Here is a 22,006-nt window from a genome sequence, read left to right on the forward strand (position 1 = left end):
AAAGTCTTAAGTGAGCCAGTGGAAGATAGTTTATTCATGAATTGCTGGTTATCTGCTGCTTAACTACTTAACACACCCCGGTTTGATTGGCAATCGCATCCTAATAATGCATGTTTCAAAGAAAGGGCAGTTTACCTAAAATCCTTAAAGACTTGTCACTTTAAGGAAAACAAAATGTAAAAATGTTATCCGGTCCATCTGCTAGTGTCATTGGCTGTGTTTTAGAGTGGTCTCACAGTGCTATTTATGCTGAATATTTGACATTCAGTCTCTGTAGGAAATTGTGATTTTTATCAGCGAAGAGGCAATTAAATGCTGTCATTTGGCGAGACCATCCATCAGGGATCTTATCACCCAAGAAGCATTCAGCAGCAGTTGCTGTCCTTCCCAGCTGGGAGACAGATAACAGAAACTGTCCTGTGTGAGGCACAATAGTCTAACGTGATTAGAAATCAGCCCAACTCTGGCTTCTCTTGAGCTAAACTCCCCCACAGGCTGAATTATAGCTCTCCTACCAGTCCCACGGCACTGAATGATGTCATGGGATCTGCAGCTCAGCGAGATGAAAGGGATAAAGCAGGACCCGCTGGCACTAGGAAAAGCTTCCAACACGCAGTCCACAACACAGCTTGGGAACCAAAAAAGCTACAGATCCAGCCACTCAGCCCAAGCATGGGAGAACTACCAGCATTGCTTCATTGCAAAACAGGGGAGGAAAACAACGTGATCCAGGTTTAACAAAAGAAAGTGTGGACTAGGAGACGGGAGGGTGACTACCTGCTGAAAGTGAACTTTCTTGATATCCGTGCATATATTTAAACTCAGCCCTGCCTTTGATGTTCAGCAACTGATCACTGATCAGATTACAGGCATTTCATCTCCAAGCTCAATTTTATTTTCCTGGATTTGAACTTTCGTCTGGGCTTGTGCTGACATACATTTTTGGGAAGGTAGAAGCATTTGGCACAGAAGTGCTGCCAGGAGGAACTAAGTTGCCGAACGGGTGAGTACTGTAAAGAGCTCAGCATGTTGCAGATACTCGTTTTAAGTTTTGTGGTAGCTTTCACTGCATTTTTTGCATGTATTCTGAGAAAAGAATGGTTTTAATTAGTTTTGTAGAAAGCATTTATACAGCTGAATACTACATTATGCTGAAGGTGTGGATCAGAGTAACTATGGAATTTGATGCAAGTTTTAGTAGTTTATACAAGAGGGTTTGCAATCTGTCATGCAAATTTTCCTTGGGAATGAGTTTTACAAACAGCACAAAACAGAACAGTGGTAACTTTAGCACACAACGGGTACTTCAGCCCCTGAGATCTGTGAGCTACAATGGCTAAGTATTTACAGGTTATTTAGTAAACAGTCCCTGGAACTTTGCTGGTTGCAAATGCTTTCTTTATTTTCTTATATAAAAGAGTAAAATGTATCTCTGGCAATACTGTTTCTTTAGTTTATTTATTCTCTCACTTCCAAGACGTAAATCTATCAAATACATTTCCTTATGCAGTTTGTACACTCAAGGGAATCACTGAAAAACCATTAAAGTATGATTAAAGCCTTTTATGTGTAAAACTGAAGAATTTAAAAACAGTGAGGTTAAAGTTGCACTAAGTTTGGCTAAAAATACTCTAGTGATTTTCTATAACTTTGGAAACAGCATAAGCCTTATTTACAGAAACATTCACAAGGTTAATATTTCTAAATTAACATTTACTTTAAATTTATAGTGACAGCTGTTGTAAGTTACAATTTGCCAACTGTTTATGAAAACTATCTGAGTAATCAACAGTTATTATGTTACATAAAGTGTTTTAGTCACATTTTCACTTTAGCTAATGCCCCACATGACAAAACCAAATTATACTGCTGTACTGAATTTGAAAGTTAATTGTTATTTCTTTGTCAGTTCATGATACACACACACACACACACACACACACACACAGTAATATCTTTACAGTGAAATATAAGAACTAAATACAGTGGAAAAGTAACACTGTTACTTTGTTCACACAGGTTTGTTTTAACGTTCTAGTTCTAAATTTATTTGGGCAAAATATTTAATTATTATCACAAGTCTATTTTATGCTAGCTGAACCACAAAGAAACCATAAGTGATAAGACCAGTTATCCTTTAGTCTGAAATTCTGATGAAACACGAAAGCTCTAATGAGTCTCATTTCATATGTAATTAATTTTTCAGAGCCAATTAATTAAATTACTTTCTACACTTTCCTCTTGATATTAGGAAGGTAATTAGCATTGTTTACTTAATTTTAAAATTTTGCTAGTTGTTAAGTGGAGGTTATTTAAAGCCATGCTAAACTGACTATATTTTTAAAGTGTGTCAGTAAGAATTTAATCTTAAAGACTTAACTGTTACTTTTAGTTATGCCAGGAGAGGTATTTACTTTTTTTTTTTTTTCTTAATGACACATCGAATCATGTTCACAACATCCTGAAATATTGGTTTAGTTTGATTTTTTAAAATTTGTTTGCTTAAAATCTTCCTTTTAATCACAAAAGTGGTATTAATGTTCACATTCAGATAAAGAAAATGAACCTTTTAAAACAATGGCTGGAGACAATACCTAAAGAAATAGTGTGTTTGAAACGTGCTCATTTAGTTCAGATTTGGGATTAAAAAATTTTTTTAATGACTGTTTATTCTGCCACTAGGATCATTTTAACAAATGCCGACTCTCAGCACAAAACAAAGGGGAGAATTAGTAATTATCTGATTAATTTAGGCTTTGTAGAAAACTAGCTTGGGCGAGTGAAGTCCTTGAAACTCCACTTCAGTGTTTGAATTAAGTCAGTTAATTGTTTACTTCTTGTGTCATTGTTGAGAAATGAAACAGAGTGTTTTTGATTTTAAAAGAAAGATGGTTATTGCTAAAGTTCCAGGTACAGTCTCAAATGGCATTTGCTAATTAATTGCCACAAAAGGACTTTGGCAGATATAGTCCATAATACTTCTACTGAACGAAATCCTCGTGACATTTTTCAAAGCACTTTCCTGTCTGTTGCTTCAATGGCAGCTTTGTTCCTACAGAAAGTCCAAGTCTTCAAAAGACTTTTATGTCGAGTCATGATACTGTCATCAATTAGCTATATGACTTCAAGAGAGTTTTCTCATGTGCAAAGTGAGGGAGTTGATCACATCATCTTCATGAAATAAGCAGGACTGGGCTTTTTATGGCCATTTTACAGATGAGAAAACTGAGGCTATAGAAAACAAATGTCCCTAGCTTAACAAGGTCACGTGGCTGATTTCCCAGTTCTCGTCCAATGTTTTTTCCAGTCTAGCACGTGGAGTCTGCTTTCTAACAACTGCTGAAACAAATGCACCCTGTAGCTCATCAAAGCACAATGTTAGTTTGAAATATAAAGACAGCCACTTCCTACTGTACATTTTTTTGTTTCCATGATAGATACGTCAGCCAGCTTAGTCTGATTATTTCCTATCTGTTCCTTCTACTTCTATACTTCTAAACTGTCTAAACACAGTATCTGCTATGCATAATTTACCATCACATGTAAAATAATTTTCACAAAAAATTTAACGTTATCAATGCAATGTGGAATTATATATGTATTTGTGTGTTTGTCTCTGTGTATATGTGTATATATGAGTTTGGCATTATATCAACACATCTTTGTGTGTTTTGAAGGAATTGATATTTTCTTAGAAGATGCCAGTGGCATCCACAAAAAGTTTAATAATTAAAGGTTAATTTTCCTCCAGGGATAGTCCCAGTGGGATTTTGTGAAATTTCAGTTCATAAACTCAATGTGCATTTCAAACATGGTATGTGTTTCATATCATGTTTCATTATGTTAGGAATCTTGAGCATGTTTTCATTAGCTCTTTCTGGTTTTTTTCTTCCTTGAAAAAATATATCTTGTGTGAAAAATTTTAATTTAGTTATTGATAAAATTTAACACAAATACAGGACTCTCATGGCCAAACAGCTGCCCTCATAGTAGGACTTACCATCCTCCTTAGGGTTCCTATATATACAAGATTATTACTAACATGACCTAATATCTATTAATTCACTCATTATCAATTAATTCAATAATATATCTTGAGCACTTGTGTGCCAGGCACTGCAACAATATTTTTAAAACACTATGTCATTTAAATTCACAACAGGTAACTTTGTCATCCCATTCTACAGATGAGGAAAGTGAGCCTTAGGGAGGATGAAAAATAACATGTGGCTGGGCGCGGTGGCTCACCTGTAATCCCAGCACTTTGGGAGGCTGAGGGGGGTGGATCACGAGGTCAAGAGATCGAGACCATCCTGGTCAACATGGTGAAACCCCGTCTCTACTAAAAATACAAAAAATTAGCTGGGCATGGTGGTGTGCGCCTGTAGTCCCAGCTACTCGGGAGGCTGAGGCAAGAGGATTGCTTGAACCCAGGGGGCGGAGGTTGTGGTGAACCAAGATGGTGCCATTGCACTCCAGTCTGGGTAACAAGAACGAAACTCTGTCTCAAAAAAAAAAATAAATAAATAAATAAAATAATAATAATAATAACGTGCAACATTATAGGAATAATTCAGTGGCAGCATTGTGGTCTAAACTTTTTTCATTCTGGGGCTAGGCAGTTGATTCTTTCTCCTATAAGAATTACACAAAGTTTGCCTGTAATCTCAGCACTTTGGGAGGCCGAGGCAGGCAGATCACAAGGTCAGGAGATCAAGACCATCCTGGCCAACATGGTGAAACCCCATCTCTACTAAAAATACAAACATTAGCCAGGTGTAATGGTGCGTGCCTGCAATCCCAGCTACTTGGGAGGCTGAGGAAGGAGCACCTCTTGAACCAGGGAGTCGGAGGTTGCAGCGAGCCGAGATCAAGCCCTGTACTCCAGCCTGGCAACAGTGAGACTCCATCTCAAAAAAAAAAAAAAAAAGAATTATACAAAACTGAACTTGACTGTCAGCAAACATTAAAACATTATAGCCAAAATTTTGGCCAAAAATGTGGGCTACAGGTTTTTTTCCTTTTATATATTTTGTAAGAACTGTTCGACATTTTTCATAGTATTTTCCATCAGTTGGCCATAAAGGAACTCCCCAAGCCATGAAGGCATAATCTGTTTTCCCTCTGCTTCAAGAGTGAGCTGAACTCAACCATCTGGCATTGGTTTAGACAGATTCTCTTTCTGTGATGGCAAGGTCAGCCCAAGCCACCCTGGAAGAATGAGTGATTTGGTACCCTTTAAAGGGTAGTTCTTTACAATGTTGTCCAACTGGGTGAGTTCTATGATGGGAAGGCAGAGGGAGGCTCCCTGGTGGTTATGCTTTAATTTCTCCTCTACTGTCACTAGTCATTCAGCTTTGGCTCCAAAGTTGTTACCTCAAACCCACAATCACGGCATCCTTCTTTAGATTAAGTAGGTAGTTTAACACCCTTCGTTGTGACTTACATTTTTTCTTTGATGAGAAGGGAAAGGAGAAGTCAGGTGGGGGTTTCAAGTGATTTCATAAAACCATTCCTTCCAACATAACATACTCTGTTTGAGAGGCGTTCTGATAAGGACCGTTTTCTCCGTCCTGCTAAGTGTCCCCCATTCTTTGGTGGCCCTATAGCTTAGCACCATGGACTGTTGCTCAGCCATACTGGTCTTAAGCCAGCCCTAGGTAGGGGAGTCCACCCTGTTTATCAGGAAGGAGAGAAGGAGAGGCAATGGGCAATCTCTTCCCTCATCAAACTCATGAAAAGGGTCTGGCCGATAAGGTACCCAGGGCCAAGTTATCACAAACTCATAAAGATCAGGGCAAGCGCTGCAACATGTAACTTTGCTCTGTGAGCGTCTTGAGTTCCACAGTATATAAATTATGTAAAAAGAGTCTCTGTGGCTTTTTTGTATATGGTTTATGCACCCATGGTTTGGTGAAGATTATGTTAACATGCAGGAAGCCCAGATTCTGATTCCAGCTTTGACACTCCGGAAGTCATTGGGCACTGGCCTCACAGTGCTCCTCCGGCTCCATGCTGATAGCCTATAATTGGCAGTAGCGGGTATTGGGGATTAAATAGCTAGGTCTTGGGGGTTCCACCTCCACTTATTTTCTTAACTGTATTTGGAAAATTTTACTATCCTTTGAGATTCTAACTCTCAATTACTAAGTCATCCAACAAATTTTTAATGAGAATCTACTATGTGCCAAGCACTATAAACCAAAAAGACAAAATTTCATATTCTCCTGTGCCTTGCATTCTATTCCATTTTTTTCCAAGGAACAGTAATTTACACTAATTAGAAATGACTAGAAGTCACTAAAGCAATTTTTCATTAGCTTTGCTTCCAGTAAGCTAGTTTAGCACTGAAACCATTTTTTTAAGAGTTTTTCAAGTTTTCATTAGTTTAACTTTTGGGGAAAAATATTTTAAATGGATGCACTTTACCTCAGCTCAGATATTGCTAAAACTATCTTCAGAAAACTAACCTTTATCATAAATCTTAAAAACAAACATCTCTACCAAGATCCTCACAGCCATTTGGCTTTTCCAGTAAAAATTTTAACCCATTAACGATATGCAGTGTTTTAAAGGAAATAAAATGCTCCCAGTCCTAATTACAAGCATCCAGTTGCATTTTGCATGAGCCTAAGGATCACAGAATTTTTTTTTTTTTTTTTGAGATGGAGTCTTGCTCTGTTCCCCAGGCTGGAGTGCAGTGGCGTGATCTCAGCACTGCAACCTCTGCCTCCAGGGTTCAAGTGATTCACCTGCCTCAGCCTCCCTAGTAGCTGGGATTACAGGTGCACGCCACCACACCTGGCTGATTTTTGCATTTTTAGTAGAGATGGGGTTTTGCCATGTTGGCCAGGCTGGTCTTGAACTCCTGACCTCAGGTGATCCACCCACCTTGACCTCCCAAAGTGCCGGGATTATAGGCATCAACCACCACACCCGGCCCACAAATTTTTTTTTTAATGCTACCACTGGTGCTCGATTATGTGCCTGAGTTTTTGTTCAAACAGTGTCTCCAAATCATGTAACATTCAAATGAAGGAAAGTGGGAACTACAGTGTTCCCTCAGCATCCGAGGGGGATTGCTTTCAGGAGGCCCTCTTGGATACCAAAATCTGCAGATGCTCAAGTCTCTTACAAAAAATGGTATACATTTGCATATGGTTTAAATCATCTCTGGATTACTTGTAATATTAATACAATGTCAATGCTATGGACATAGTTGTTATACCATATTGTTTAGGGAATAATGAGAAAATAAAGTGTACCTGTTCAGTACAGACACAACCATTCATTTTTTTTCAAATATTTTCAATCTGCAGTTGGTTGAATCCATGACGTGGAATCCATGGATGTGAGGGGTCAACTGTATTTAACTGAATGAGTCTCGCCTTTAAAGAATAAGATGTATCTAATGGCTAGAGAGCAGAGGGTCAATGTCCTTTTTCTCACCATCAATGATCACTTATTGATTGATGCTATGCATTGCGTGAGGATATATTGCTACTAAGACTGGCTACTATTTAGTATCAGGCATTGGCCTAAGCACTTTAAATACCTTATCTATTAATACTTAACAACCGTCAATGAAGCAACTCATTTTACAGATGGAGAACCAGAAGCTTAGGGGGTTAAGTAACTTTTCCAAAGTCCGGCCACTAGTGAATGACAGGCTGGCATTGAGACCAGATTGTCAGATGCCCAAGCCCATGCAGACTAACAGTAGGTCTCTCTCTATTGTGCGCTAACAGCCTAACTGGGAAGATCAGTCAAAACACATGGAGATGATTCAAGAACTAATGAACTCAGTAGTGTGTTACTGTCTCTAAGGACAAAAGGTGGTCAGAGAGAAGAATAACATTTGGTTGAAGTCAGAGATGGTAGTTCCTGACTTGGCAGATTCAATTCCACTCAGAAACCATTGGTTGAACATTTATTTGAATGACTGATACTGTCAGAGATACAAATCGGAACAAAATATGCCCCTTCTCTGAAAGTGTTTTCAGCTCCTTGAAGAAGAAAGTTAGTACACAGAATCTTATGACATGACAGAATAGGCAAGTGCTAAATTGCCACAAGCCTTGGAGGAAGTAAATATATAAGCTTAGAATTGAGGGAAAACTCGTGAGAGCCATGGCTTTGAGCGAGGTCCTGAAACAGGAGTAAGGCAAGTAGGTAAAGCTCAGAGGTAAGATGGGAGAGCAAAGGAAGGGCCATGCTGTGCAGTTTATAGAGCCTGCTCCAGAGGCCAGGCGAGGCTGGAAATAGGAGTGGGGCGGCACGTGGGCATCTCGGAATGCTAATCTAAGGAGTGCAGAATCCATTCTTTACAATGAGGAACCTCCGGGGACTCTTCAGCCAGATGGTGGCAGTGATGAAAGGCGGGAAGCAGCATTAATGGCCGAGGCAGTGCTGTGGTGAGGGTGGGAAGGGCCTGTATGGTAGTGGAGGTGGTGGTCACCGAGGCAGAGAGGACGATGGGGGACTGCCTGAGACCTTGCAAAGGAAGATGCAGTAACTCAGCTTAGATGTGTTGAGGATCGATTGTGGGCTAGGCCCCCAGGATATCAAGGAATTAGGATATGCTCTCGGGAGATCCAGGTCTAGCTGGGGAAGGGAACACAGTTAAAGAAGTGACTTTTCAGGTTCAGTGGGATGTGGGAATGAACATGGTAGTGATGTGCACTGAGGACTGGAGTCTATCCAGGTAGCCGCTGGGAGATGGGACAGGGAAGCACACACTTGCCCTGAGGTTCAAATAAGATAATGTACATCATTTGGAAATCTTTTACGAATAAGTCATGGTGATCTGGATGTTTTAGATTTGAAATATACAGCCTCCATCAAGATGTGGCATCGGCAATGATCATATTTTTAACACTATTCACAAGTACCTAGTATACCGCTATGCTGTTGGAAGCTTGGGATCACAAGCTGTGCTTTTGGGCAATTAAATACAACAACCTATTCACTCATTCATTCAACAAATACTGATAGGGGCTCCAATGAGCCTTGGGGTATTGAAAAGAAACACAAGACTTGGCCCCATCCAAACAGTGAAGTTGAGTCGGGAAGTCAAAACCAACACGTGAGAAAGGGTGGAGTCGGGAAGTCAAAACCAACACGTGAGAAAGGGTGGAGTCGGGAAGTCAAAACCAACACGTGAGAAAGGGCGGATGCCCGGGTACTAAAGTCATGCACCGTATCTTGGCTGAACGAAAAGAACAATACTGCTGGCACTTTCATAGGATTCTACTGCTGGAAAAGTATTTTGTCGCAGACATGATTCTCTTAACCCTTTCTGCAAAACTGTCCAGTGGGTCCCTGGCTCTGGCCCCGCCTGGCACGCGCGTGAGCCACAGCTGCGGTGCAGACGCCCTCCCGCCGCGCGGGTGCGGCGGCCACAGGGCGAGTCCTGGCCCGGCGGGGCCCCGGCCTGCAGGAGGCGGACTCGGGCTTCCCGGCTTCCCTGGGAGACATCCGTGGGAACGCGCACCGGCGAGTCCCTGCCGGCTGGGGAGCTGGGTCTGCGACCTCGACCGACCTCAGGCGCAGCAGCGCAGACCCGGCCGCACTATCCCCTCTGGGTGGGCTGCGGACCCACGCGGGAACGGTTGAAAGGTGGGGAACACCCCGGACGAAAAGGAAGCCTCCCTCCCCGCTCTGAAGGAAGGTCTCCCAACACGGCCACGTTGTTGGTGGTCTCCGGTCCCCCATCCCCAAGCCCCCGGTCTGCCTCACACTCATCCGCTGGGTGGGGGCCTCCAAAGACCCCGAAGGCAGAGTGGACCTGGTGGACTCAGAGGGGGCTGGACGGGGGCGCCACAGAGAGCATGGGGGCGGGGCTCCAGGAGGGGCGGGGCTACGTCGAGGGCGGGGCTCTGTTTGTGGGCCGGGCTACGGTGTGGGCGGGGCGCAGGGTGGGCGGGGCGCAGGGACAGCGGCCGTTGCCGGGCTACGGGAGAGCGCGCAGCCCAGCGCGGATAGGCGCACAGCGTGCACCCGGGACTGGCCCCCGTCGCAGGTCCTCGCCCCGCGCTTTGCCCAGAACGGCTCCGCGCATCCCTGAGCCTCCGCGGAGTCCCGGCTTCGGCCCGGACCTGGAACCTCCCAGGTGGCTGGGAAGGTAGGTGCTCCGCTGTCTCGGGCGCGCGGCATCGCACGGGGCGCCCAGCCCTTGCCCCGGTGGATCCCCGCGGGGTGGGAGCCGGGAAAGGGGGCGGCCGCCCGAGGGAGGGAGGCGCGCGGGCGGGGGCTGCTCACGGGCGGAGGACTGCGCCGCGAAAGAACCCCCGGAGGGGCTGACCCGGTACGGGGTCAGGCGGCTAGGAGGCGGGAGGCGAGCGTGTGAAGTCACGCCGGGTCCCCGCGCGCTGTGCCGGCGACGCGCCCTGGACTCCTATCGGGGATGTTGTGAATAGAAAGATCTGCCGTGAGGCCCACGGCTGCGAGCCTGTCACTCTGCCCAAGCCCGACCCGGCCCCAGCGCCCGCCCGCGTTCTGCCGAGGCCCTGGAGTCCGCGCGCTGCTGCCGGCGTCTCGGGGCAGCATCCCGGGTAGGCGCCGGCGGCAGGAGAGCGTTGTCTGTGAGCCGCCCAGGCTGTACTCCTTCCGTGGGAAAGAGTTTCTTAGAGGTCAGCAGGAATTATTGCATTCATGGGTAGAGCTTGTGATAATGGAAAACCAGCTCTTACAATGCGTGTCAGTGTTGTAATGCTGTCTCATGGAACAGAAATTTGGCTGATATATTCCTGGAGATCAAGTTTGGCGGATCAAAACCCTGTGATATGTTTTGATGGTAGCGCACTAGTCATCCAGTCTCTGTTCACTATTGTAAGAAATCCATGTCATTTTTTGTATTTTAATAAAGGACTCAATTTGCATATAAAACCATAAGCATTGTTCAGTGTTTCTTTTAACTGAAACAGCCTAACCCAAGATATGTATGAAGACGTAGTTTTTACTCCAGTGACAGTCTGACTGCAAGTCAAAACAATTTCTTTATGTAAACAGGAAACAGTTATTGTTAACCATGCCTCATGCAAACGATATTTTTTAGTGTTGCCATTTCATGATCAGATACTTAGATGCAAAAGGGAGGATTACACTGCATTACTTCAGGATTTACACAGTACGTTTTCTGTGGGGCATTCACCTTAGGCGTTTTTGCCAACACTGCTTTGAGGTAGTCTTAAAAATTCCAAGCAGTGCTTATTATCTAATTGAAAGGTATACAACTGGAGGGGTGAGAATTGAGTCCTAGTGTGGAAGACAATTTTTGGCATTCACGGAGATGTGAGTACTTAGAAAGCTTCTTTGCTTAACATTTATCAAATCGTTCTGAAAGAAAAAAAAAACACAGAAATGCATTTACATTTGGAAAATATGGCCTTGGTGTCAATGCAAGAAGCATTATCATGAGCTCTGTTAAGTTCTTTACTTTTTAATCTATGAAAATGTCTTACCACACCTACTTTATTACCAAAGCCAGATGGCTTTATTGACTTTAGGAAACTTTTTTCCATACCAAGTGCTAACTGAGATGTGTTAGTATTTTCAGGACAATCACGAAAGTTATTTGTTTCTTTGGTCAGAGTGTGTCTTACAACTCTGAGTCCAGGCTGGATCTTGAATATGCAGTTACGGGCACATGAAGAGCGTTATGCACTGGAAATTGCAATGTCGATGTGCCTTTTTTTTTTTTTTTTTTTTTTTGAGATGGAGTCTTGCTCTGTCACCAGGCTGGAGTGCAGTGGCGAGATCCCGGTTCACTGCAACCTCCACCTCCCAGGTTCAAGCGTCCTGCCTCAGCATCTTGAGTAGGTAGATTACAGGCACATAGCACCACACCCAGCTAATTTTTGTATTTTTAGTAGAGACAGGGTTTCACCATGTTGGTCAGGCTGGTCTCAAACTGCTGACCTCAGGTGATTGTCCTCCCTCAGCCTCCCAAAGCACTGGGATACAGTCATCAGCCACTGTGCCCGGCCTCCATTCTCATCTTTCCTGAATGCAGACTTCAGTACTCCAGATCACAGAAGCAGCCCTTCCTTCCCCTGGACCCTGGAGAGTAAGGTCATGTTCACATCTGTACATGGGGCTCAGATCAGGGCCTGGTACAGAGAAGGTGCACAATAAATGGGAGTTTATGGCGAGGTAAACTTAGTTTACCTGTGTAAACAACCTCACGTGTGTAATCCTAGCACTTTGGGAGTCCAGTGTGGATCACTTGAGCTGGGAGGCTTTGGTGAGCTGTGATCATGCCACTGCACTCCAGCCTGGGGGACACAGTGAGACCCTGTCTCAAAAAATGTAATAAAATAAAAGCCTAAAAAATAAATGAGGGCTGGGCATGGTGGCTCATAGTGTAATTCCAGCACTCTGGGAGGCAGAGGTGGGCAGATGACCTGGGATCAGGAGTTCAAGACCAGCCTGGTCAACATAGTGAAACCCTGTCTCCATTAAAAATACAAAAATTAGCCAGACATGGTGGCAGGTGCCTGTAAGCTCAGCTACTTGGGAGGCTGAGGCAGGAGAACTGCTTGAACCCAGGAGGCAGAGGTCGTGGTAAGCCGAGATTGTGCCATTGCAGTCCAGCCTGGGCAACAAGAGTGAAATTCTGTCTCAAAAAGAAATAAAGAAAAAATATTCATCCTAAAATTATTTTTCTTCTGCCCAGGCAGAAGGATCATTTGCACCTAGAAGTTCAAGATCAACATGGTCAACACAGGGAGACCTGGTATCAATTTAAAAATCAGCTGGGCATGGCACTTTGGGACACCGAGGCAGGTGGATCACCTGAGGTCAGGAGTTCAAGACCAGCTTGGCCAATATGGTGAAACCCATCTCTGTATTTAAAAAACAAAACAAAACAAAAATTAGTCAGGCCTGGTAACCGGCACCTGTAATTGGCACCTGTAATCCCATCTAATTGGGAGGCTGAGGCAGGAGAATCATTTGAACTGAGGAAGCAGAGGTTGCAGTGAGCCGAGATCTCCCCAGTATACTCGAGCCTGGGCAACAAAGTGAGACTCTATCTCAAAAATAAATAAATAAATAAATTAGTTGGGCATGGTGGTGTACACCTATACCCTCAGCTATCTGGAGGCTGAGGTGGGAGGATCACTTGAGCCTGAGTTCGAGGCTGCAGTGAGCTCTTATTGTGCCACTGTACTCCAGCCAGGGTGACAGAGCAAGACCCTGTCTCAAAATAAAATAAATAGAAATAAATACAATGGTTACTTTATTTCACCTCAATAATTTTAAGTAAAATAAAATTAGATAACTGAATAGAAGGTACTAAAGCAATTTAGTTTGCCATCCTTTGGAAACTATCCTCTTCATTAGAAAGATGAGGACCCCGAGGCCATAAAAGGGAAGGGTCAGGTCAGTGGAAGAGGCTGAAAAGGAGGGCTGGCTCCCACCCCGCAGCACCGTCGCTGCCTCCTTTCCCCTTTATTTAGGCTGTGAACTCAGGTGTGATACAGACAACCCATTCACCATGGGTTATTCCCCACATGTTCTGGCACTTGAACTCTCAGCCTCCAAGTAGCTGGGACAATAGGCCAGCTCTACAAATGCCCTGCTCATTTTTAGTTTTTTTTTTTGGTGACGTGGGGTCTTGTTTTGTTGCCCAGGGTGGTCTCAAATTCTTGATCTCAAGCAACTCTCTCACCTTGGCCTCCCAAAGTGCTGGGATTACAGGCATGGGCCACTGCACATAGCCTTGATGTATTACTTTTTAATTTTAATTAAAAAAAATTTTTTTTTTTTTTTTTTTTGAGACAGAGTTTCACTCTTGTTNTTTTGACAGAGTCTCGCTCTGTTGCCAGGCTGGAGTGCAGTGGCGAGATCCCGGCTTACAGCAACCTCTGCCTCCCGGGTTCAAGCTATTCTTCTGCCTCAGCCTCTTGAGTAGCTGGGACTACAGGCGTGTGCCATCACGCCCGACTAATTTTTTTGTGTTATTAGTAGAGATGGAGTTTCACCATATTGGCCAGGCTGGTCTCGAACTCCTGACATCATGATCCGCCTGCCTGGGGCTCCCAAAGTGCTGGAATTGCAGGTGTGAGCCACTGTGCCCGGCTGTCAATGTGCCTTTTCTATGCAGAAGACTGAATAAAGAACATTGTTCACATGTAAAAGTAGCTGTATAAGTGGTTTTTTAAAGGGACAGAACATTATTTTTTTAACTTCAGATAACAGGCTTTTTATATATGTTTTATAATGGAAAATGGATTGCAACAGGTAATGTCACATGCTGTCCTAAATATATTAATTCAATTTCCTAGTTGTAGCTCTTTTACATGAATTTAGGGCATGATGGGGACTTTTTAAACATAAATGAGGAATTCTGCTAACACTCAAAAAGAATTTGTTTCTTTTTTCACCTGTTGCAATCTCTGAACCTATGCTTAATTCAGTCCCCTGTGGCCACTTCTACCCCTCAAAAATTAACACGATAGAAACAAAAACTCCAAAAAGCCAAACCCTTTTAAAACTGATGAATCAATATTTAAAGTCAAGCATTAAAAAGTCTGGAAAAGGCCAACATGTTCTATTTGTGTTGACTACACATTGAACATGAATGCCCATTTGAATAAAAGCACACCCCCAATAAATACCGTGGACAGCTGCCTATGTGGTAAAACAGCCAGGGAACAGTGAAACAGTTAAATACTTGTGTCTTGTGGCAGCTGATTATTAAATATTCATAGGCTTTTAAAAGTAGCCTTCTAGTGAAGAGGAGAGGAAAGAATAGGAACAGGTTGGTTCATGGATACAAAATTACGGCTAGGTAGAAGGGATAAATTATAGTGTTCTGTAGCATTGTAAGGTGAATATAGTTAACAATTGGTTGTGTATTTTCAAAAAGCTGGAAGAGAGGATTTTAAAGGTTCCCAATATAAAGAAAAAATAAAGATTTGAGGTGATGCATAGGTTAATTACCCTGATTTGGTCATTACACATTGTATACATATATTAAAATATCACTCTGTCTCCCATAAATATCACAGTTATTTAATGTCAACTGAAACTTGACAAAACTAACACCCTTAGTGAGATTCATTGGCATATAGTAAGTGGCATATATTGAAATTTGTAATTAGGTAAGTTTTGACATACCTGTGAAACTGCCAACACAGTCCTGATGGTGAACACATAAAACACACCCAGAAGTTTTCTTACAACTCTTTGTAATCCTTTTCTTCCATATTTCCCTGCCCTCTTCAAGCCCCTGACAACCTCTGATCTGCTTTGTTGCTATGTATTAGTTTGCATTTTCTGAAATTTCATATACATGTAGTCATGTAGTATGTCATCCTGGGAAGAGGGGTCTGGCTCCTTTCACTCACAATAATTATTTTGAGATTCATCCACATTATTACAGGTATCAAAAGTTAAATAATTTTTATTGCTGACTAGTATTCCATTGCATGAACCATAACTTGTTTATTTCTTTGCTTGTTTATGGACACATGGTTGTTTACAGTTTTTAACTATTGTACGTAAAACTGCTATGAACATTTGTGAGCAGCTTTTTGTACAAAAGTTTGCTTTTCAAAATACTGGGAGAAGAATGTCTAGGTGATATTAAAGGTGTATGTTTAACGTTTTAAGAAATGTCCAGATTGTTTTCCAAAGTGGTTGTTAGACTTTCATTTCTAGTAACAGTGTATGAGAGTTCCAATGCTCCAAATCTTCACTAACAGTGGAGTGATCAGATGTTGTATTTTAGACATTCTAATAAGTATGCCATAATAGTTCATTGTAGATTTAATTTTCATTATTCCAATGGCTAAAAATGTTGGACCAAAAAAATTGATAAAGTAACCCTTTAGGTGAAGAAAAAGAAAATTAAAGTGGTTATGATCAGCATTTTTTTTTCATGATTTACTGGTTTAGTGAGTTCCTTCATGATATCTTATTTGTCTAAAATGTTTTCATTTAAAAGTAAGATGCTTAAACAGTATTGGGTTGTCTTCTAGTCCACATGTCACATAAAAGGTACCTTTATGTACCTTTTAAACTGAAGTTTTAAAACCTGGGTTTTAAAAAGAGAACATCTACCCATCAGCGATTACAGAAACAAAGGAACTTGTGTATCTGAAGACTGAATGTTATTTAGCAGCTCTTTGGTCAGCTTGGATTGGTCACATATGTGGAAACTGGGAAAGAATAGGACCTACTTACACTGGAGAAGAACACTACAAATGGTGTAAAGAGTGGTTTTGGAATCTATCCAGACTTCCTTCTGAAATAAAAGTTTAAACAGCTGTGTTTGAGAGAAGGGTATGCACAATTCTCGTAAGAAAGACTGTGTGGATGTTTGAGGTCCTCTTAGTCCCTGATGCTACCATTGTTCCATTTGCATTTTAGAATAGGAAAACATTCATGAATTTTGGGAAAAGCACATTAGTTACAATGTGCTTGTTGACTGGACATTTTGAGAATTTTGACAGTGATTTTCCTAATGCAAAGATGATAACATGTATAACTTAGAGAAATAAAAAGAATTAGTCTCAGAAAACCCTGCCCTAGGTTTTTTGTTGTGGTTGTTGTTTTTACTTTTATTTGTTTATTTTTTCTTTATATCCATAGGGTTTTGGGGAACAGATTTTATTTGGTTACATGAGTACATTCTTTCGTGGTGATTTGTGAGATTTTGCTGCACACATCACCCGAGCAGTATATACTGAACCCAATTTGTAGCCTTTTACCCCCCACCCCCCTCCACACTTTCCGCCCAAGTCCCCAAAGTCCGTTGCATCATTTTTATGCCTTTGCATCCTCATAGCTCAGCTCCCACTTATGAGTGAGAACATACGATGTTTGGTTTTCCATTCCTGAGTTACTTCACTTTGAATAATAGTCTCCAATCCCATCCAGGTTGCTGTAAATGCCATTAATTCATTCCTTTTTTGGCTGAGTAGTATTCCATCATGTATATATATATATAGGCACACATATATACACACATAAATATGATATTAGTGTTAGTTGTATGTATGTACATATAGCCACTTGTTGATTGATGGGCCTTTAGGCTGGTTCCATATTTTTGCAACTGTGAGTTGTGCTGCTAAAAACATGCATGTGCAAATATCTTTTTCGTATAATGACTTCTTTTCCCTTGCATAGTTATCCAGTGGTGGGATTGCTGGATCTAGGTTAAGTTTTGTTTAAAAAAAAAAGGAGCCGAATAGTGGCCCTTACTGTTTTGAACTTTGGGAGAATTGGAGATACAGTATTTGGCAGCAGAAAATTTTTAAGCTTTTAGGGTTTTCAGTAGAAAACACCTTATAATTTGAAAAACAGAAACCATTCTCATTTCCCAGCCAATGGCAACATGTATATTCTTATCACAGCACACCTTGGTGAGTTCCTAGGCTGCAAAGAGGCCTGCCAACTCTAGTATGTAAGAAGAATGATTTTCAGAGTATAGTGAGACTGAAGGCTAAGATACGGAATAGCTAGAGGCCGGGGGTTATTGTTTTGTTTGGAAATAGCATTACTCTAAATTTCTAATTAATGTTTTTATTCTCTTAGCATGTGGGACTGACAGTATTTCTAAGTCATTCATGATTATGTTGTGCCATTAAAATGTCAAAGGCTGTATTTATAGTGTTGGCTTTATTTCAGTGCCGATTTATAAATTGTAAAACCACCAGTTTAATGTCGAAACTTTAAAAATGTTTTTTCTTATTGCATATTAGAAAAAAATGTATGGGTTAAATATAGCTTCATTACATAATGTAAATACAGTTTTTTAGATGAAAACTGTTACCAATTACGTACACGGCATCTGTTGGATAATAAATAGCTTTGAAGAGATAGGAAAAAAAGAAAATTAAATAATTTATTCTGAAAAAAAATGAGTATCCAGATTATTAGAATTATTCCAAAGCACATGTTTTGGTCATTTACACAATCAAAAATATAGATAATTCTCAGAAATGTTACTGATTGTAAAAATTAGAAAGATAATTTTCTTTCTAATTATCACCATTCTTCCTCCTTTTCTATATTACAGCACTATCTTCAATAAATGGGATTCTGACCTGGATTTGTTCTATCACAGTGACTTCACTTCAACCTCAGATTATATTTGCTCTTTTTTTCACATATATTGTTTTATCTCTTAGAACTCTGAGAGGTAAACTATTAGCCCTAATTAGTGAATTTCTTCCTTCATTTAACATGCATTGGGCACATATTGTGAGTGACAGTTCTACAGTAAAATCACAGTTCTTGTTATTAAGTCCTCAAACTCTGATTGGTGGTCAACTCCAGTGGCTGGGTTGGTGATAAAATGAGGGAAGGCAGCCCAGTGTGACAGTGGGGAGTGGTGGAGACTAGTATACTAAAGAATATGTCCCATGTAAGGGACAACTGAGCATTAGCTCTAGCTCATGTTGCCTTGATGTGGGACCCAGGGTTGTCAGATTGTCTAATTTTTCAGAACATTCTTTATTTTTAATATTGAAAACAAATTTTAAAGATTAAGTGCTGCAGTGACTAAAGAAAGTAAATGCTGGCCAGATGCAACACAAAGGCTAGAAAGAGAGCAAAGTAACCGGGTCATTATGCAGCGTGTGGAAGTCTAGAGTGCTGTGGAAGCAGAAAGAAGAGGTGCCCATGCAGATTCAGGGGGATTCCAGAGGACCTGTGACAGGCTGGGGGCAGGCATTGTAGAGGAAGGGGCAGTTGAGGGACCCGAAGATGGAAGCTGTCACTGTGGTTTGAGATCCAGGGATCTGCCCAGCCAGTCAGAGATGAAACCAGGAGCTGCTCCTCCCTGGCAGTGCTCCCCTGCCTCTGCCTGGTGACACAGTAGCACAGGCGTTCATGATTCTAGACAAGAAGGCACAAGGGGTGTGCATTATAACACCTATTGGATTTATCGTAGTTAGAGGGAGGCCAATTAGGATACATCTGTGTTAGTTACCATTCACTCAAATGAGCAGACTGAGCAGCTTTGAGAAGCAGCCACTCTGTGCAGGTGATCAGCATGTTTCCCTGCTCTGCACTTGGGGTTTGTGTCCCTTCTTCTTTTCATGCTCCTGATACTGCCAAGCTGCGTGTTGTTGTGGAATAGAAGACAAGCTGATATTCCATGCTTGTGGAATAAAGTAAACCAGGCATCATTAGTCTTCTCCCTAGTGCTTATGTGGGGCCAGTTTCTCCACACATGTTCCCCAAGAAATGCATGCTAGACTGTTACAGATGCTGTCAAGACTGGAGGTTTTGGCAAAGTATGAAAACCCCAGCATCCAGACCCGTGGTACCTAATCTCAGACATTTGTATGGCTTGTGCTTGCTAAATCATCCCCACATAAATAGAACACTGAAGCATATAAAAGCATTTTTCTATTTTTGAGCCAGACCTTGGATGTCCAGAATTTTTTTTTAAATGTCATAAATAACCTTTTTATTGCCTTATTTTTATTTTAAATATTATTACTTAAATGCTGAAGCTGCTTCATTAAATTTTCCTTCTTTTTATGAATGCCAAAGAATTTCATAAGGAATTTCATTCCACTCCAGGAAATTCAAGGTCACACTTACAACCCTCCACCAGTGAAATGGTTTATTTCTAAAATACTCCTTGGCCAGGCTGTGTCAAAAGGTGTTTTGGAGATCACCACCTTAGCCAAGCTGTGAGCTGCCTTGAAGGAACACGTCGTGCCTTCTCCTAGCCTAGTCCAGCTGCCTTTCAGGCACCTAATAACTGTTTGACCAATGTTTGTTGAATAAATGAATACATTGTTAAGTGTACTATTGCACTATGTGTTTGTGATCAGTTTTGTTGAGGTAGCCCTGCTGTCCCGAATGGCAGGAGTCACTGGCTACTGGCAGTGGGGTAGGACTCAACCCTAGGTCAACATGGAGGGATGCTGAGGGGCCCTGTTACCAGGCATGAATTGGATTTGATTTCCACTGGTTCTAGTATTTGTTCCCTTTGACCTTCAGTTTTCTCTTCCATCGTATGGGGATAAATGTCTACTTTAGAGCATGGTAGAAAGAAAAACAAGCTATCCTTTTTTAAAGCACTAACACAGTACTCAGCATTATAAATGTTTGGTTCAAAGTGTTAGTGGATTCTTAGTCCTCAGATGCCTTCTGCAGGTCCCTAGGTCCAACGCTGCTGTCGCGTGACTGCGGCTGCCTGGATGCCTCCTGTTCGTCCGATGGATTACAGTCTTCGAGGACTGTCACATCCTAACAGATCATTTGATCCTCAAGAATCATGTCATTAACATGAAGGACAATATTAGTTGCAAACACTTCTATAGCACTTATCATGTGCCAGAAACAGTTGACATCAGCTAATTCTCCTGAAAGTGCTTTACAGCTGTTAAACTCACTTACTCCTCACAGAAATTTCAGGAGGTAGGCACTGTCATTCTGCCCCATTTAGAAATGAGGAAACTGAGACTCAGGATTAAGTAACTTATCCCAGGTCTCACAGCTCACAAACAACAGCAGCATTAACAGCATCAGCAACTGCTGGGGGCACTGGGCTCAGCACTTTGTGTGTTAGCCCGGTTGCTCTCCACAGTGCACCTGTGAGATGGGTTCTATTTTTAGCTCCTTCTGAATGCATGGCGTCAAAGTGACAGTGTTGAAATGCTTCACTATTTGTCTGCCTTTTTCAGTTGTGAGTGTAGTATCCCACCTAGACCATTCTATCCAAACTAATTTCTCGAATATGATATGTGCCGACTGACTTGTCAATCTCTTTGTCTTATATTTGTGTAAATTCCTTGGCATCATCCCTGTTTTTTCATATTAGTTTTAATTCCACCTAAGTTATACATTTTTTTACTTTTAAAACTTAATACATTTTTTTAAAAAATTTAAGATCGTATCATGAAAGAAATAACCTGAAGCGTGCACTTCAAAGAATGTGATTTTTATCTTCTCACCCTAACCCTGTGTCTACACAAGCAGTAAGTTGCATGGTTGGGTAATTGCTGGATGATTTTGAGATATGCCAGCAAGAAAAAAAAAGTTATGACCAAGAAGCTGGAAAAGTGAAAAAAGCTGTTTGAATTCACTTCAAATGGGTCATTCACTCAACAAAGGTAAATGATTTTTCATTGCCCTGGCAACGTGACCTGCCTGGGCAGTGGGCGTGGTTCGTCTGGGTTCAGCCACTTCCGGGGTACCCATCAGCTCACCCCTGGTAGCTGCTCAGCCCACAGCGGAGGCAGCTCTGCTCCTCTGCCTCCTTCATTGTTGTCGCTGTTGTTTTTCTTGAGCTCTTTACCCAGGATTCTGGTTCTGTGCCCTGGTTTCTTTCTAAGTCAGATGATCCACTTGGGATCTCTGCTAGTTTTGGAAGCTTCGACTTTAAAGGAAACAGAACCACTGTTTCTCTACCTGATGGAGCAGCCAAATGAGTCTTTGCTTTTTCTTTTTCATCTCTTCTCTGGACATGTGTGAATCTGTAAAAAAAAAAAAAAAACAGCCAGATTTGGTTCTACATTTTAGTTCATTCCTCGTAAACATAAGAAGGGTTGGTTTATCTTTTATTGAAATGTTGGATTAGTGCCTGTGATTTCACCACTCGTAAATGACCTTTATATGTTTTAAGATGAATGCGTATTTTTCTGCCATGCATACTTTGCACTATACTGGTTTTGGGAAAGAATCCACAGATGCCAAATATTATCTGTCTGTTTCTTAGTGAAGAAAAGTTGTCAAGACACAAGCATAGGATCTTCATTTAACAGCACGGTTTTTTTCAGGGTGCATGTGACACAGTAGCTGTAGAAAGGTGTGCTCCACCTGGGTTTGCATCCAGCTGCGCCTCTTACTAGCCAGTGTGACATTGGGCAGGTTACGCAGCCCTCTCTGAGTCCCAGTTTCCCCACCTCTAAAATGGGAATGTTGATAGGATCTACCTTCTAGAGCAGTTGTGAGGATTAAGTGAGTTAGCATGCTAAAAACAGTACCTGGCACATAGTGCCCAGTGAGGGCTGTTATTTTATCACTACCATTA

General features: G+C 41.8%; 1 protein-coding gene across 5 annotated transcripts in view; it reads left to right on the forward strand.

Moving 5' to 3' along the window:
* The first annotated feature begins 433 nt into the window (after positions 1 to 433).
* TNFRSF19 (TNF receptor superfamily member 19) overlaps positions 434 to 22,006 on the forward strand; it is a 109,484-nt gene continuing 87,911 nt past the window's right edge. For 3 of the 5 annotated variants that reach the window (XM_037733524.1, XM_017514731.2, XM_037733526.1), the window contains exon 1: positions 434 to 1,003. The gene's annotated coding sequence lies outside the window, so the exon portion shown is untranslated. Of the gene's footprint in view, positions 1,004 to 9,940; positions 10,124 to 22,006 lie in introns of those variants that run through there. The other 2 variants (XM_037733525.1, XM_017514732.2) reach the window with 1 other exon arrangement.

The sequence above is a fragment of the Cebus imitator genome, unplaced genomic scaffold (assembly GCF_001604975.1).
Source record: "Cebus imitator isolate Cc_AM_T3 unplaced genomic scaffold, Cebus_imitator-1.0 Scaffold536, whole genome shotgun sequence".
In the NCBI taxonomy this organism is placed as follows: Eukaryota; Metazoa; Chordata; class Mammalia; order Primates; family Cebidae; genus Cebus; species Cebus imitator.